The sequence below is a fragment of the Panthera onca genome, chromosome D1 (genome assembly GCF_046562875.1).
Source record: "Panthera onca isolate mPanOnc1 chromosome D1, mPanOnc1 haplotype 2, whole genome shotgun sequence".
NCBI classification, from domain to species: Eukaryota; Metazoa; Chordata; class Mammalia; order Carnivora; family Felidae; genus Panthera; species Panthera onca.
The window spans coordinates 56,417,900-56,433,038 of record NC_138348.1 but is presented as its reverse complement, the minus strand read 5'-3'; the positions used below and the strand labels follow the sequence as shown (position 1 = coordinate 56,433,038).

The 15,139-nt window shown below is 38.7% G+C and overlaps 1 protein-coding gene across 5 annotated transcripts in view; it reads left to right on the top strand.

Moving 5' to 3' along the window:
- FCHSD2 (FCH and double SH3 domains 2) overlaps positions 1-15,139 on the top strand; it is a 296,103-nt gene that overhangs the window by 243,657 nt on the left and 37,307 nt on the right. The window lies entirely within an intron of this gene.

Sequence of the window (15,139 nt, the reverse complement as noted above, 5' to 3'; positions counted from 1 at the left end):
GAGCTGATGTGGCATGAATTTCAGGGCAAAGTACCAGATAACATGGAGATGCAAAGAAAGAATTCCAAACATGTACGTAGGTCTCCCCTTCAATCTGTTGAATACTAAACCACATAAGCATATGGTGAAAAGTGGTCTAGTTTCAACCTTTTGCATGTTGCTGTCCAGTTCTCCCAGCAACATTTGTTAAAGAGACTGTCTTTTTTCCATTGGATATTCTTTTCTGCTTTGTCAAGGATTAGTTGGCCATATGTTTGTGGGTCTAGTTCTGGGGTTTCTGTTCTATTCCCTTGGTCTATGTGTCTGTTTTTGTGCCAATACCATGCTGTCTTGATGATGACAACTTTGTAGTAGAGGGTAAAGTCTGGGATTGTGATGCCTCCTGCTTTGGTCTTCTTCTTCAAAATTACTTTGGCTATTCGGGGCCTTTTGTGGTTCCATATGAACTTTAGGATTGCTTGTTCTAGCTTCGAGAAGAATGTTGGTGCAATTTTGATTGGGATTGCATTGAATGTGTAGATAGCTTTGGGTAGTATTGACATTTTAACAATATTTATTCTTCTAACCCATGAGCACGGAATGTTTTTCCATTTCTTTATATCTTCTTTATATCTTTCTCTGTATGGCTTATTTCACTTAGCATCACACACTCCAGTTCCATCCACGTTGCTACAAAGGGCCATATTTCATTCTTTCTCATTGTCACGTAGTACTCCATTGTGTATATAAACCACAATTTCTATATCCATTCATCAGTTGATGGACATTTAGGCTCTTTCCACAATTTGGCTATTGTTGAGAGTGCTGCTATAAACATTGGGGTACAAGTGCCCCTATGCATCAGTACTCCCGTATCCCTTGGGCAAATTCCTAGCAGTGCTATTGCTGGGTCATAGGGTAGGTCTATTTTTAATTTTTTGAGGAACCTCCACACTGTTTTCCAGAGTGGCTGCACCAGTTTGCATTCCCACCAACAGTGCAAGAGAGTTCCCGTTTCTCCACATCCTCGCCAGCATCTATAGTCTCCTGATTTGTTCATTTTGGCCACTCTGACTGAGGTGGTGAGGTGCGTGAGGTGATATCTGAGTGTGGTTTTGATTTGGATTTCCCTGATGAGGAGCGATGTTGAGCATCTTTTCATGTGCCTGTTGGCCATCTGGATGTCTTCTTTAGAGAAGTGTCTATTCATGTTTTCTGCCCATTTCTTCACTGGATTATTTGTTTTTTGGGTGTGGAGTCTGGTGAGCTCTTTATAGATTTTGGATGCTAGCCGTTTGTCCGATATGTCATTTGCAAATATCTTTTCCCACTCCATTGGTTGCCTTTTAGTTTTGTTGATTGTTTCCTTTGCTGTGCAGAAGCTTTTCATCTTGAGGAGGTCCCAATAGTTCATTTTTGCTTTTAATTCCCTTGCCTTTGGGGATGTGTCAAGTAAGAAATTGCTGCGGCTGAGGTCAGAGAGGTCTTTTCCTGCTTTCTCCTCTAGGGTTTTGATGGTTTCCTGTCTCACATTCAGGTCCTTTATCCATTTTGAGTTTATTTTGTGAATGGTGTGAGAAAGTGGTCTAGTTTCAATCTGAAATTCTACAATACTGGTTAGAGAATGACAGTGGAGATAAACTGAACGATTCCCAGAGATCACATAGGGCTAGGGCACATTCAAGTTGTTCCTAGCCAAGGTTGAGGCTGCTCTTCGTTGACTATTCTTGGATCATTTGAGGCATTCAAGAGACTACAGAAGGATCATACATTGGTTCCAGGGTAAATTAGTCCTAGAATAAGGCTATTTTAGAATTAACAGAGCTTTAAAACAAGCTTCAGAAAGATCAAGCTAATCCACAAGTAATCTATTTGCCTGCCAGGAAAAAAAAAAAGTCTCTTCAAAGGAAGGAAACAAAATCCAACATTAACAACACAGTATTTACTATGTCAAAAGTAAAAACTCTTGGTTTCAGCTCAGGTCATGATCTCACAGTTTGTGGGTTGAAGCGCTGCATTGGGCTCCTCACTGACAGTGTGGAGCCTGCCTGGGATTCTCTCTCTCTCTCCCTCCCTCTCTGCCCTTCCCCTGCTCGCTCTCTCTGTCTCTCACTCTCAAAATAAATAAACTTTAAAAAAAAATTTTTAAAGAATCAAATTTACTAGATATTAAAAGACGCAAGAGAGTATGATCCATGACCAAAAGAAAAGTCAATTAAAGCAGATCGATAAATGCTAGAGATGATGGAATTAGCAAATAAGGACTTTAGAACAGTAAGTAAGTTCAAGAATTTAAAAGAAAACAAACATGAACATATTGAAGAAAGAAAAGGAAGATATACAAAAGAACCAAATGGGGGGGTGGGGGGCACCTGTGGCTCAGTTGGTTAAGTGTCTGACTCTTGATTTCAGCTCAGGTCATGATCTCACAGTTTGTGAGTTTGAGCCCCGCATCAGGCTCTGCACTGACAGTGTGGAGCCTGCTTGGGATTCTCTGTCTCCCTGTCTCTCTGTTTCCTTCTCTCAAAAATAAATAAACATTAAAAAAAAGAACCAAATGGAACTTCTAAAGCTGAAAATACAATATTTGAAATGAAAAATTCAGTAGATCGGATGGCACCAAAAAAACGAGTTTAAAAGTATATATAGCAACAGAAACTATCTAATCTGAAGCACAGAGAGTGAAATAAAGACTTTATAAAAATTAAAAGAGCATCATTAATCTCTCTAGGATAATATGTGATCTATTATATTTTGGGAGTTAAAGATATATTTGGAGACACAGAAGAAAGAGTCAGAAAAAATATTTGAAAAATTATAGCTAAAACTGTCCAAGTTTAATAAAAAACTGTAAACCCATAAATGCAAGGAGCCCAACAAACCCCAGGAAGGTAAAACACAAAGATCACACCAAAGCATTTCATAATCAATTTGTTAAAAAGCAGTGATATTAAATGGTATAAAACTGGAAATATCCCCTTTAGGATCAGAAACAACACAAGGATGCCCCTTTTGCCACTTCTATTCGTTATAGAACTAGAAGTCCTAGCCACAGCCTTCACAGCCTTTTAGGGATCCAAATTGAGAAGAAAGAAGTAAAGAAGTAAAATGTTCTCTGTTCACAAATGAAATGATCTTATACTCACACACACCTATTAGAGCTAGTAAACAAATTCAGCAAAGTGCAAAATTACACAAAAATGAATTACGTTTTATACACTAACAAAATACAATCCAAAAAGGAAATTAAGAAAATAATTCCATTTACAATACCATCAAAAAGAATAAAATACTTAGGAATAAACCACAAATGACTTGTACACTTAAAACTGTAAGTCATTGATGAAAGTAGTTAAATAAGATATAAGTAAATGGAAAGACATCCTGTGTTTATGGAATGGAAGATAATGTTAAGATGACAGTACCACCCAAAATGATCTACAGATTCAGTGCAATCCCTATTAAAATTCCAACAGTATTTTTTTGCAGGAATAGAAAAACCCATCCTAAAATTCATATGGAATCTCAAGGAACCCCAGGTAGCCAAAACAGTCTTGAAAAAGAACAAGGTTGAAGGACTCCTACTCCCTGACCTTAAAACTTATTACAAAAGGGTGCCTGGGCGGCTCAGTCAGTTAAGCGTCTGACTCCTGGTTTTGGCTCAGGTCATGATCTCCTGGTTCATGAGTTCGAGCCCCACATCAAGCTCTGTGCTGCCAGTGTAGAACCTGCTTGGGATTCTCTCACTCCCTCTCTCTGCCCCTTCCCTGCTTGCTCTCTTGTTCTCTCAAAATAAATAAACATTAAAAAATTTACTACAAAGCTATTCAAAGTATTAAATATAAAGTAGTCAAAACATTGTAGTATTGGCATGACAGACATACAGACTAATGGAAAAGAAGTATCAATATTTTCATTTTATTTTTATTTTCTTAACATGGGGAACTCAAGTTTTTTGTTTTTTTTTTTAATTCCAGTATAGGTAACATACAATGTTATGTTAGTTTCAGGTGTACAATATAGTGATTCAACAGTTCCATACATTACTCAGTGCTCAGTATGGTAAGTGTACTCTTAATCCCCTAACCTATTTCACCCATCTTCCCAGCTACCTCCTTTTTGGTAACCACCAGTTCTCTATATTTAAGAGTCTGTTTTTTGGTTTATCTCTTTTTTTCTTTTCTCTCAATATTTTTAAAATAGCAGCTATCTCCAAATTAATCCATATATTCAGTGCAATCCAAGTCAAACATCCAGCAGGGATTTTTATAGAAATTGACAAAATGCTTCTAAAGCATACATGGAAAAGCGAATGATCTAGAATAGCCAAAGCAATTTTGAAAAATAAGAATAAGCCTTTCCAGAGCGGAAGATGGCGACGTAGGAGGACACTGGGCTCACTGCGTCCTACTGATCACTTAGATTCCACCTACACCTGCCTAAATAACCCAGAAAACCGCCAGAAGACTAGCAGAACGGAGTCTCTGGAGCCAAGCGCAGACGAGAGGCCCACGGAAGGGCGGAGAGGCGGTGCGCGCTGCACGGACTGGCGGGAGGAGGCCGGGGCAGAGGGGCGGCCCGCCGGCCAAGCAGAGCCCCCGAGTCTGGCTTGCAAAAGCAGAGGGGCCGGACAGAGTGTGTTCCGACAGCGAGTGGGACTTGACATCTGGAAGGTTATAAGCTAACAGCTCTGCTCGGAGAACAGGAGGGATGGAGGACATCAGGAGGGATGGAGGAGGGAGAGTTGTTGAGCCCCGGACCACAGAGCTCAGCTTGGAGGGGAACAAAGGCGCTCGCCAGCGCCATCTCCCTCGCCATCCCCCAGCCAAAATCCCAAAGGGAACCAGTTCCTGCCAGGGAACTTGCTTGCACCACGCGAACACCCAACGCTGTGCTTCTGCGGATCCATCCCTCCGGCGGCAGGTCTGACTCCCTCCCAGTGCCACAGGGCCCCTCCCGAAGTGGATCACCAAAAGAAAAGCAAGCTGAGCCTGCCCCTCCTGCCTCTGTGCACCTTGCTGATCCACCCCAGCTAACACACCAGATCCCCAGCACCACAAGCCTGGCAGTGTGCAAGTAGCCCAGACGGGCCACGCCACCCCACAGTGAATCCTGCCCCTAGGAGAGGGGAAGAGAAGGTACACACCAGTCTGACTGTGGCCCCAGCGGTGGGCTGGGGCAGACATCAGGTCTGACTACGGCTCTGCCCACCAGCGCAAGTTATTCAAGATAGCACAGGGGAAGTGCCCTGCAGTTCTGCACCACTCCGGGGACTATCCAAAATGACTAAACAGAAGAATTCCCCTCAAAAAAACCTCCAGGAAATAACGACAGCTAACAAACTGATCAAAAACGATTTAAACAATATAACAGAAAGTGAATTTAGAATAATAGTCATAAAATTAATAGCTGGGCTTGAAAACAGTATAAAGGACAGCAGAGAATCTATTGCTACAGAGATCAAGGGACTAAGGAACAGCCAGGAGGAGCTAAAAAATGCTATTAATGAGCTGCAAGATAAAATGGAGATGACCACAGCTCAGATTGAAGAGGCAGAGGAGAGAATAGGTGAACTAGAAGATAAAATTATGGAAAAAGAAGAAGCTGAGAAAAAGAGATAAAAAAAAAATCCAGGAGTTTGAGGGGAAAATTAGAGAACTAGGTGATGCACTAAAGAGAAATAATCATGCATAATTGGTATTCCAGAGGAGGAAGAGAGAGGGAAAGGTGCACTTGAAGAAATAATAGCTGAGAACTTCCCTGATCTGGGGAAGGAAAAAGGCATTGAAATCCAAGAGGCACAGAGAACTCCCTTCAGACGTAACTTGAATCAATCTTCTGCACGACCTATCATAGTGAAACTGGCAAAATACAAGGATAAAGAGAAAATTCTGAAAGCAGCTAGGGATAAACGTGTTTTAACATATAAAGGGAGACCGATAAGACTCGTGACGGATCTCTCTACTGAAACTTGGCAGGCCAGAAAGGAATGGGAGGAAATCTTCAATGTGATGAACAGAAAAAATATGCAGCCGAGAATCCTCTATCCAGCAAATCTGTCATTTAGAATAGAAGGAGAGATAAAGGTCTTCCCAAACAAACAAAAACTGAAGGAATTCATCACCACTAAACCAGCCCTACAAGAGATCCTAAGGGGGATCCTGTGAGACAAAGTACCAGAGACATCGCTACAAGCATGAAACCTACAAACATCACAATGACTCTAAACCCACATCTTTCTATAATAACACTGGATGTAAATGGACTAAATGCGCCAACCAAAAGACATATTGTATCAGAATGGATAAAAAAACAAGACCCATCTATTTGCTGTCTACAAGAGACTCATGTTAGACCTGAGGACACTTTCAGATTGAAAGTGAGGGGATGGAGAATGATTTATCATGCTACTGGAAGTCAAAAGAAAGCTGGAGTAGCCATACTTATATCAGACAAACTAGACTTTAAATTAAAGGCTGTAACCAGAGATGAAGAAGGGCATTATATAATAATTACAGGGTCTATCCATCAAGAAGAACTAACAATTATAAATGTCTATGCCGAATACGGGAGCCCCCAAATATATAAAACAATTACTCACAAACATAAGCAACCTTATTGACAAGAATGTGGTAATTGCAGGGGACTTTAATACCCCATTTACAACAATGGATAGATCATCTAGACACATGGTAAATAAAGAAACGAGGGCCCTGAATGATACATTGGATCAGGTGGACTTGACAGATATACTTAGAACTCTGCATCCCAAAGCAACAGAATATACTTTCTTCTCGAGTGCACATGGAACATTCTCCAAGATAGATCACATACTGGGTCACAAAACAGCCCTTCATAAGTATAAAAGAATTGAGATCATGTCATGCATACTTTCAGACCACAATGCTGTGAAGCTTGAAATCAACCACAGGAAAAAGTCTGGAAAACCTCCAAAAGCATGGAGGTTAAAGAACACCCTACTAAAGAGTGAATGGGTCAACCAGGCAATTAGAGAAGAAATTAAAAAATATATGGAAACAAACGAAAATGAAAATACAACAATCCAAATGCTTTGGGAGGCAGCAAAGGCAGTCCTGAGAGGAAAATACATTGCAATCCAGGCCTATCTCAAGAAACCAGAAAAATCCAAATACAAAATCTAATAGCACACCTAAAGGAAATAGAAGCAGAGCAGCAAAGACACCCCAAACCCAGCAGAAGAAGAGAAATAATAAAGATCAGAGCAGAAGTAAACAATATAGAATCTAAAAAAACTGTAGAGCAGATCAATGAAACCAAGAGTTGGTTTTTTGAAAAAATAAACAAAATTGATAAACCTCTAGCCAGGCTTCTCAAAAAGAAAAGGGAGATGACCCAAATAGATAAAATCATGAATGAAAATGGAATTATTACAACCAATCCCTCAGAAATACAAGCAATTATCAGGGAATACTATGAAAAATTATATGCCAACAAACTGGACAACCTGGAAGAAATGGACAAATTCCTAAACACCCACACACTTCCAAAATTCAAACTGGAGGAAATAGAAAGCTTGAACAGACCCATAACCAACGAAGAAATTGAATCAGTTACCAAAAATCTCCCAACAAATAAGAGTCCAGGACAAGATGGCTTCCCTCAGGAATTCTACCAGACATTTAAAGCAGAGATAATACGTATCCTTCTCAAGCTATTCCAAAAAATGGAAAGGGAAGGAAAACTTCCAGACTCATTCTATGAAGCCAGTATTACTTTGATTCCTAAACCAGACAGAGACCCAGTAAAAAAAGAGAACTACAGGCCAATATCCCTGATGAATATGGATGCAAAAATTCTCAATAAGATACTAGCAAATCGAATTCAACAGCTTATAAAAAGAATTATTCACATGATCAAGTGGGATTCATTCCTGGGATGCAGGGCTGGTTCAACATTTGCAGATCAATCAACGTGATACAACACATTAATAAAAGAAAAGAACCGTATGATCCTGTCAATCGATGCAGAAAAAGCATTTGACAAAATTCAGCATCATTTCTTAATAAAAACCCTCGAGAAAGTTGGGATAGAAGGAACATACTTAAACATCATAAAAGCCATTTATTAAAAGCCCACAGCTAATATCATCCTCAGTGGGGAAAAACTGAGAGCTTCCCCCTGAGATCAGGAACACGACAGGGATGTCCACTCTCACCGCTTTTGTTTAACATAGTGTTGGAAGTGCTAGCATCAGCAATCAGACAACAAAAGGAAATCAAAGGCATCAAAATTGGCAAAGATGAAGTCAAGCTTTCGCTTTTTGCAGATGACATGATATTATACATGGAAAATCCGATATACTCCACCAAAAGTCTGCTAGAACTGATACATGAATTCAGCAAAGTTGCAGGATACAAAATCAATGTACAGAAATCAGTTGCATTCTTATACACTAATAATGAAACAGCAGAAAGACAAATAAAGAAACTGATCCCGTTCACAATTGCACCAAGAAGCATAAAATACCTAGGAATAAATCTAACCAAAGGTGTACAAGATCTGTATGCTGAAAACTATAGAAAGCTTATGAAGGAAATTGAAGAAGATATAAAGAAATGGAAAAACATTCCGTGCTCATGGGTTAGAAGAATAAATATTGTTAAAATGTCAATACTACCCAAAGCTATCTACACATTCAATGCAATCCCAATCAAAATTGCACCAACATTCTTCTCAAAGCTAGAACAAGCAATCCTAAAGTTCATATGGAACCACAAAAGGCCCCGAATAGCCAAAGTAATTTTGAAGAAGAAGACCAAAGCAGGAGGCATCACAATCCCAGACTTTACCCTCTACTACAAAGCTGTCATCATCAAGACAGCATGGTATTGGCACAAAAACAGACACATAGACCAAGGGAATAGAACAGAAACCCCAGAACTAGACCCACAAACATATGGCCAACTAATCCTTGACAAAGCAGAAAAGAATATCCAATGGAAAAAAGACAGTCTCTTTAACAAATGTTGCTGGGAGAACTGGACAGCAACATGCAAAAGGTTGAAACTAGACCACTTTCTCACACCATTCACAAAAATAAACTCAAAATGGATAAAGGACCTGAATGTGAGACAGGAAACCATCAAAACCCTAGAGGAGAAAGCAGGAAAAGACCTCTCTGACCTCAGCCGCAGCAATTTCTTACTTGACACATCCCCAAAGGCAAGGGAATTAAAAGCAAAAATGAACTATTGGGACCTCCTCAAGATGAAAAGCTTCTGCACAGCAAAGGAAACAATCAACAAAACTAAAAGGCAACCAATGGAGTGGGAAAAGATATTTGCAAATGACATATCGGACAAACGGCTAGCATCCAAAATCTATAAAGAGCTCACCAGACTCCACACCCAAAAAACAAATAATCCAGTGAAGAAATGGGCAGAAAACATGAATAGACACTTCTCTAAAGAAGACATCCAGATGGCCAACAGGCACATGAAAAGATGCTCAACATCGCTCCTCATCAGGGAAATCCAAATCAAAACCACACTCAGATATCACCTCACGCACCTCACCACCTCAGTCAGAGTGGCCAAAATGAACAAATCAGGAGACTATAGATGCTGGCGAGGATGTGGAGAAACGGGAACTCTCTTGCACTGTTGGTGGGAATGCAAACTGGTGCAGCCACTCTGGAAAACAGTGTGGAGGTTCCTCAAAAAATTAAAAATAGACCTACCCTATGACCCAGCAATAGCACTGCTAGGAATTTGCCCAAGGGATACGGGAGTACTGATGCATAGGGGCACTTGTACCCCAATGTTTATAGCAGCACTCTCAACAATAGCCAAATTGTGGAAAGAGCCTAAATGTCCATCAACTGATGAATGGATATAGAAATTGTGGTTTATATACACAATGGAGTACTACGTGGCAATGAGAAAGAATGAAATATGGCCCTTTGTAGCAACGTGGATGGAACTGGAGAGTGTGATGCTAAGTGAAATAAGCCATACAGAGAAAGACGGATACCATATGTTTTCACTCTTATGTGGATCCTGAGAAACTTAACAGAAACCCATGGGGGAGGGGAAGGGAAAAAAAAAAAAAAAGAGGTTAGGTGGGAGAGAGCCAAAGCATAAGAGACTCTTAAAAACTGAGAACAAACTGAGGGTTGATGGGGGGTGGGAGGGAGGGGAGGGTGGGTGATGGATATTGAGGAGGGCACCTTTTGGGATGAGCACTGGGTGTTGTATGGAAACCAATTTCATATATTAAAAGAAAAAAAGAATAAAATTGGAGGGCTTACTCTACCTCATTTCAAGATATAAAACTACAAAAATCAAGATACTGTAGTATTGGTGTAAGAATAGACTTACAGGAGGCGCCTGGGTGACTCAGTGAGTTAAGCCCCTGACTTCGGCTTAGGTCATGATGTCACAATTTGTGAGCTCAATCCCCGCTTCGGGCTCTGCGCTGTCAGCATGAGATTGTCTCTCTCTCCCCCTGTCTCTCTCTTTCAGCCCCTCATGGGTTTCTCTCAGCCCCTCGTTCACTTGTGCCCTCTCTCTTTTAAAAGTAAATAATATAAATAAATGTTTTTTTTGAAAAAAAATAAAGGACTTACAGATGAATAGAACAAAATAGAGAGTCTAGAAATAGGCACACACATATATAGTCCAGTGATTTTTAACAAAGATGTAACAAACTTGTAAAAATGTTAAATAAATTTTAATAAAAACGAATCTAGCCATGTTTTAAGCACATGACTAGGGTGCAAGGATGATTCAGCGGTAGAAAATTTATCAGTATAATAAACTGCATTTATCAAGTAAAGATGAAAATTTCTATGATTATTTTATACTTACCAAAAAAGCATATTATAAAACTTGTTATCTCTTAATGATTCAAAAATAAAACAGGGGTATCTGGGTGGCTCAGTCAGTTAAGCGTCCAACTTCAGCTCAGGTCATGATCTCATGGTCCGTGGCTTCCAGCTGACAGCTGAGAGCTCAGAGCCTGGAAGCTGCTTTGGATTCTGTGTCTCAAGGGGTGCCTGGGTGGCACAGTTGGTTAAGTTGATTCTGTGTCTCCCTCTCTCTCTCTCCCTACCCCACTTGCTCTGTGTCTCTTTCTCTCAAAAATAAATAAACATTAAAAAAAATTAAAAATAGATAAGTAAAACAACATTCACAGCCAGCAAGATAAAGAACTTTTCATCCTAACAAGGATATCTTCCTGAGACTTACTGCAAACATTATACTTGTTGGTTGTATTAGTTTTCTATATCTGCCATAACAAATTACCACAAACTTAGTAGTTTAAAATAACAGTACAAATTTCTCATCTCACAGTTCTGTAGATCAGAAGTCTGGGTGGGCTTGGCTGATTTTACTGCTCAGGCTCTAGCAAGGCTGAAATCCTCTGGAGTAGGACCCACTTCCATGCTCATTCAGATTGTTGTCACAATCTAGTTCCTAATAACTGTAGGACTGAGGTCCCTGCTTCTTTGCTGTCAGTTAGGGGCTACCCTTAGCTCCTAGAGGCTACTCTCTCTGGTCCTTCTACATGGGCTCATACATCTCAGAGTCAGCAATGATGCATTGAACCCTTCCCATGCTTGGAATCTCCCTGACTTGTTTTTGGCCCCTCTCTTTTCTCATACCAGCTGGAGAAAGTTCTGTGCTTATAAGGTGTCATAATGATTAGATTGAGCCACTTTGATAATCCAGAATAATCTCCCTATCTTAAGGTCTATAACGCTAATATAAGTGTAAATTATAGTTTACATATAAACAGTTTCAGGAAATTAGGGTGTGGACATGTTTGGAAGCCATTCTGCCTACTAAAATGGTAAAATAATAAAACAGTACCCATCATCACCACTAGTTTTTAGTGTCATAAGATTTAGTCAGTACATTAATGAAAGAAAAATAAAGTGTTTAAATATTAGGAAAAGGTATACCTGTCATTATTTATAGATGATGTGATTGTGGACTCCCCAAAATATGTGACCCAACTGTCAAACAGACATAATAACAGCTCAATAAGGTGAAGAGATTTAACACTATCACAGAAATCATTAGATTTCTTAGTAACTAGAAATAATAAATTGCAAAATGCAATTAGAAAAAAAAATTCACCATAGCAGTAAAATACTGATGAATTAACCAGGGAAATATCATGACCTGTAAGAAGACTTCTTTTTAACCAATGAACGTATAAGATGACCTGAGTAATTGTGGAGAGATGCCAAAAAAATGTGGATTTTTGTATTTATTTGTAATTTCAATGCAATCCCAATGAAACCAAAAAGATATTTTTATTTCTTAAAAGATTTTATTTATTGGGGCACCTGGGTGGCTCAGTCGGGTAAGCCTCTGACTTTGGCTCAAGTCATGATCTCACAGTTTGTGAGTTCAAGCCCCGCGTCGGCTGCTGTGCTGACAGCTCAGAGTCTGGAGTCTGCTTCAGATTCTGTTTCTCCCTCTCTCTCTCTGCCCCTTCTCCACTAGTGCGCTCTCTCTGTCTGTCTGTCTCTCTCTCTCTCTCTCTCTCTCTCTTGCTCACTCACTCTCTCAAAAATAAACACTAAAAAAGATTTTTTAAGATTTTATTTTTTTAATTAGTAATTATTTTACATTCTTTTTTTAAATTTTTTTTAAGTTTTATCTGAGAGAGAGTGAGCACACACAAGTGGGGGAGGGGCAGAGAGAAAGAGAGACAGAATCCCAAGCAGGCTCCAAACCATTAGCACAGAGCCCGATGTGGGGCTCAAACCCATGAACCATGAGATTTTGACCTGAGCCAAGATCAAGACTCACTTAACTAACTGTGCCACCCAGGTGCCCCTAAAGATTTTATTTTTAAGTAATCTCTACACCCAACATGAGGCTTGAACTTAACAACCCAAGATCAAGAATCACACGCTCTACTGACTGAGCCAGCCAGGTACCCCTAAAAAGATATTTTCAAAGGAATTTAAAAATCTGGCTCTAAAAATGTTTCTGGGGTTTTTTTTAATGTGCAGGAATAGTCAAGAACAACAATAATGAGACTTATGTGCCTTAGCACATACTGAAATACAATAATGACCATAGTAATTAAAACTGGTATTATACAAAAATTAACAAATATATTAAAAAAAATGATCTGTATGCGTATGGACCATTAGATACTGATTGAAACCAACGAACCATAAAAAAGTCATTTTGAAGAGCCAAAGAAATTTCATGATGAACAGCATAGTAAGGCTACCAAAGGACTCATTAGTAGGTCTGTTGATGGTATTATAGTTTTATTTTTTCTTAAAGTTCATATTTTCAGAGACTTCTAATAAGGCATGTAGGAGTGAAATGACATGTTTGAAATTTGCTTTAAAATAATCTAGCCAAGAAAAAAAAAAAGACTAGGCAATGTAGATGTAGAAAAATCTTGCTGACTGTTGAATCTTGATGATCAGTATATTGGAAGTTCAGCATACTAGGCTCTTTACTTTTGAGTATATTTGAAATTTTTCATAATAAAATTGTTCATGGCATTTCAAATCTTTGGGAGAAGGATTTATTCAGTAAATAGTATTAGAACAATTGTCTGTGCATCTGGGGAAAAAATATAAAGTTAGAGTCCTCCCTTCCACTGTAATACAAAATAAATTTAGAGTAATTAAAGAGACATGTGCTAAACACAAATGATTAAAACCTGGAAGATATAGAATATTTTTGGTATATTAAGATGACTTGTTTTTAGTGTTTATTTTGAGAGAGAGAACGAGTGGGGAAGGAGCAAAGAGAGAAGGAGAGAGAGAATCCCAAAGCAAGCTCCACGCTGCCAGTGTGGAGCCCCAATACAAGGGCTTGATCTCACAAATCACAAGATCATGACCTGAGCCAAAATCAAGAGTCAATTACTTAACTGACTGAGCCACCCAGGCGCCCCTACAGATGACTTCTTAAGCAAGACACAAAACCCAGAACCCATAAAGGAAGAAACCAATAAATGTGACCACATAAAAAATAAACATTTCTGTAAAACTAAAGAACTTTAAAAAGTTACAAGAAAAGGAATAGAATGAGACATTTGTGTTTGTTTTTTAATATTTATTCATTTTGAGAGAGAGAGCTCAAGCAGGAGAGGGGGGCGGTACAGAGAATCTCCGCACTGCAGCATGGAGCCTGATGCGGGACTTGAACCCATGAACCGTGAGATCATGATGTGAACTGAAACCAAGAGTCAGATGCTTAACCAACTGAGCCACCCAGGCACCTCTGACGCCTCTGGCACGTCTGACATAACAGATAAAGGACTAATATCTAGAAAGATGTTTAATAAGTAACAAAAAGACAAAAAAAACAGAAGAATGGATAGAGGCTATGAACGGTCCATTTATAAAAATAGAAATAAATACAGATGACCAACATATGAAATGATGCTATTAGAGAAAGTAAAATTGAAATGAGATGATCTTGGCAAAAATTTTAAAGATTGACAGTATTTAATGTTGGTAAGATACAGAAAAATATGCTCTCACACAGTACTAGTAAAAGACGAGGTATAATTTTTGGGGGGCAACTCAGCAATGTCTATTTAAATTAAAATACAGTTTTCACTTCTGTATTTTTATCTTAAATATTCCTATATGTGTTCAAAGAGTCATTAACAAGGTTGTTTGTACAGTACTATTTATAATATTGGGAAATTTGAAAACTCAAATAGTAGAAAAAGAGTAAAAAATGGTACAGCTAAACTGTTAAATCTATGGATTAGAGAATGAAGTCAGTCTATTTGTACAATCATAAACAGTTTGCTTAGACACATTGAAGGGATGATAGATCTCATTTTAGATCTATTTTTCAGATCATTTTAAATAAAACTTCAAGTATGTAGAAATACACAAGCAGTAGTTTGGAAAAATACATGTAAATTGATGGGATGTGCCATTTTATATTAGTTGTTGTTTTATAACAATATATTCATGTAATTTTTAAAAATTGAAAGTATGTATATCAAAACATGCAATCCAAATAAGGTTTGTAGATTGTACCAATGTCAATATCCTGGTTTTTATATTGTAGTATAGTTATATAAGCTGTTGCCATAGGGGAAAGGGGCGAAGGGACTTTCCGCTACTTTTGCAATTTTGTAATTATATCAAGGGTTTGTTTTTTTATAAGTAACA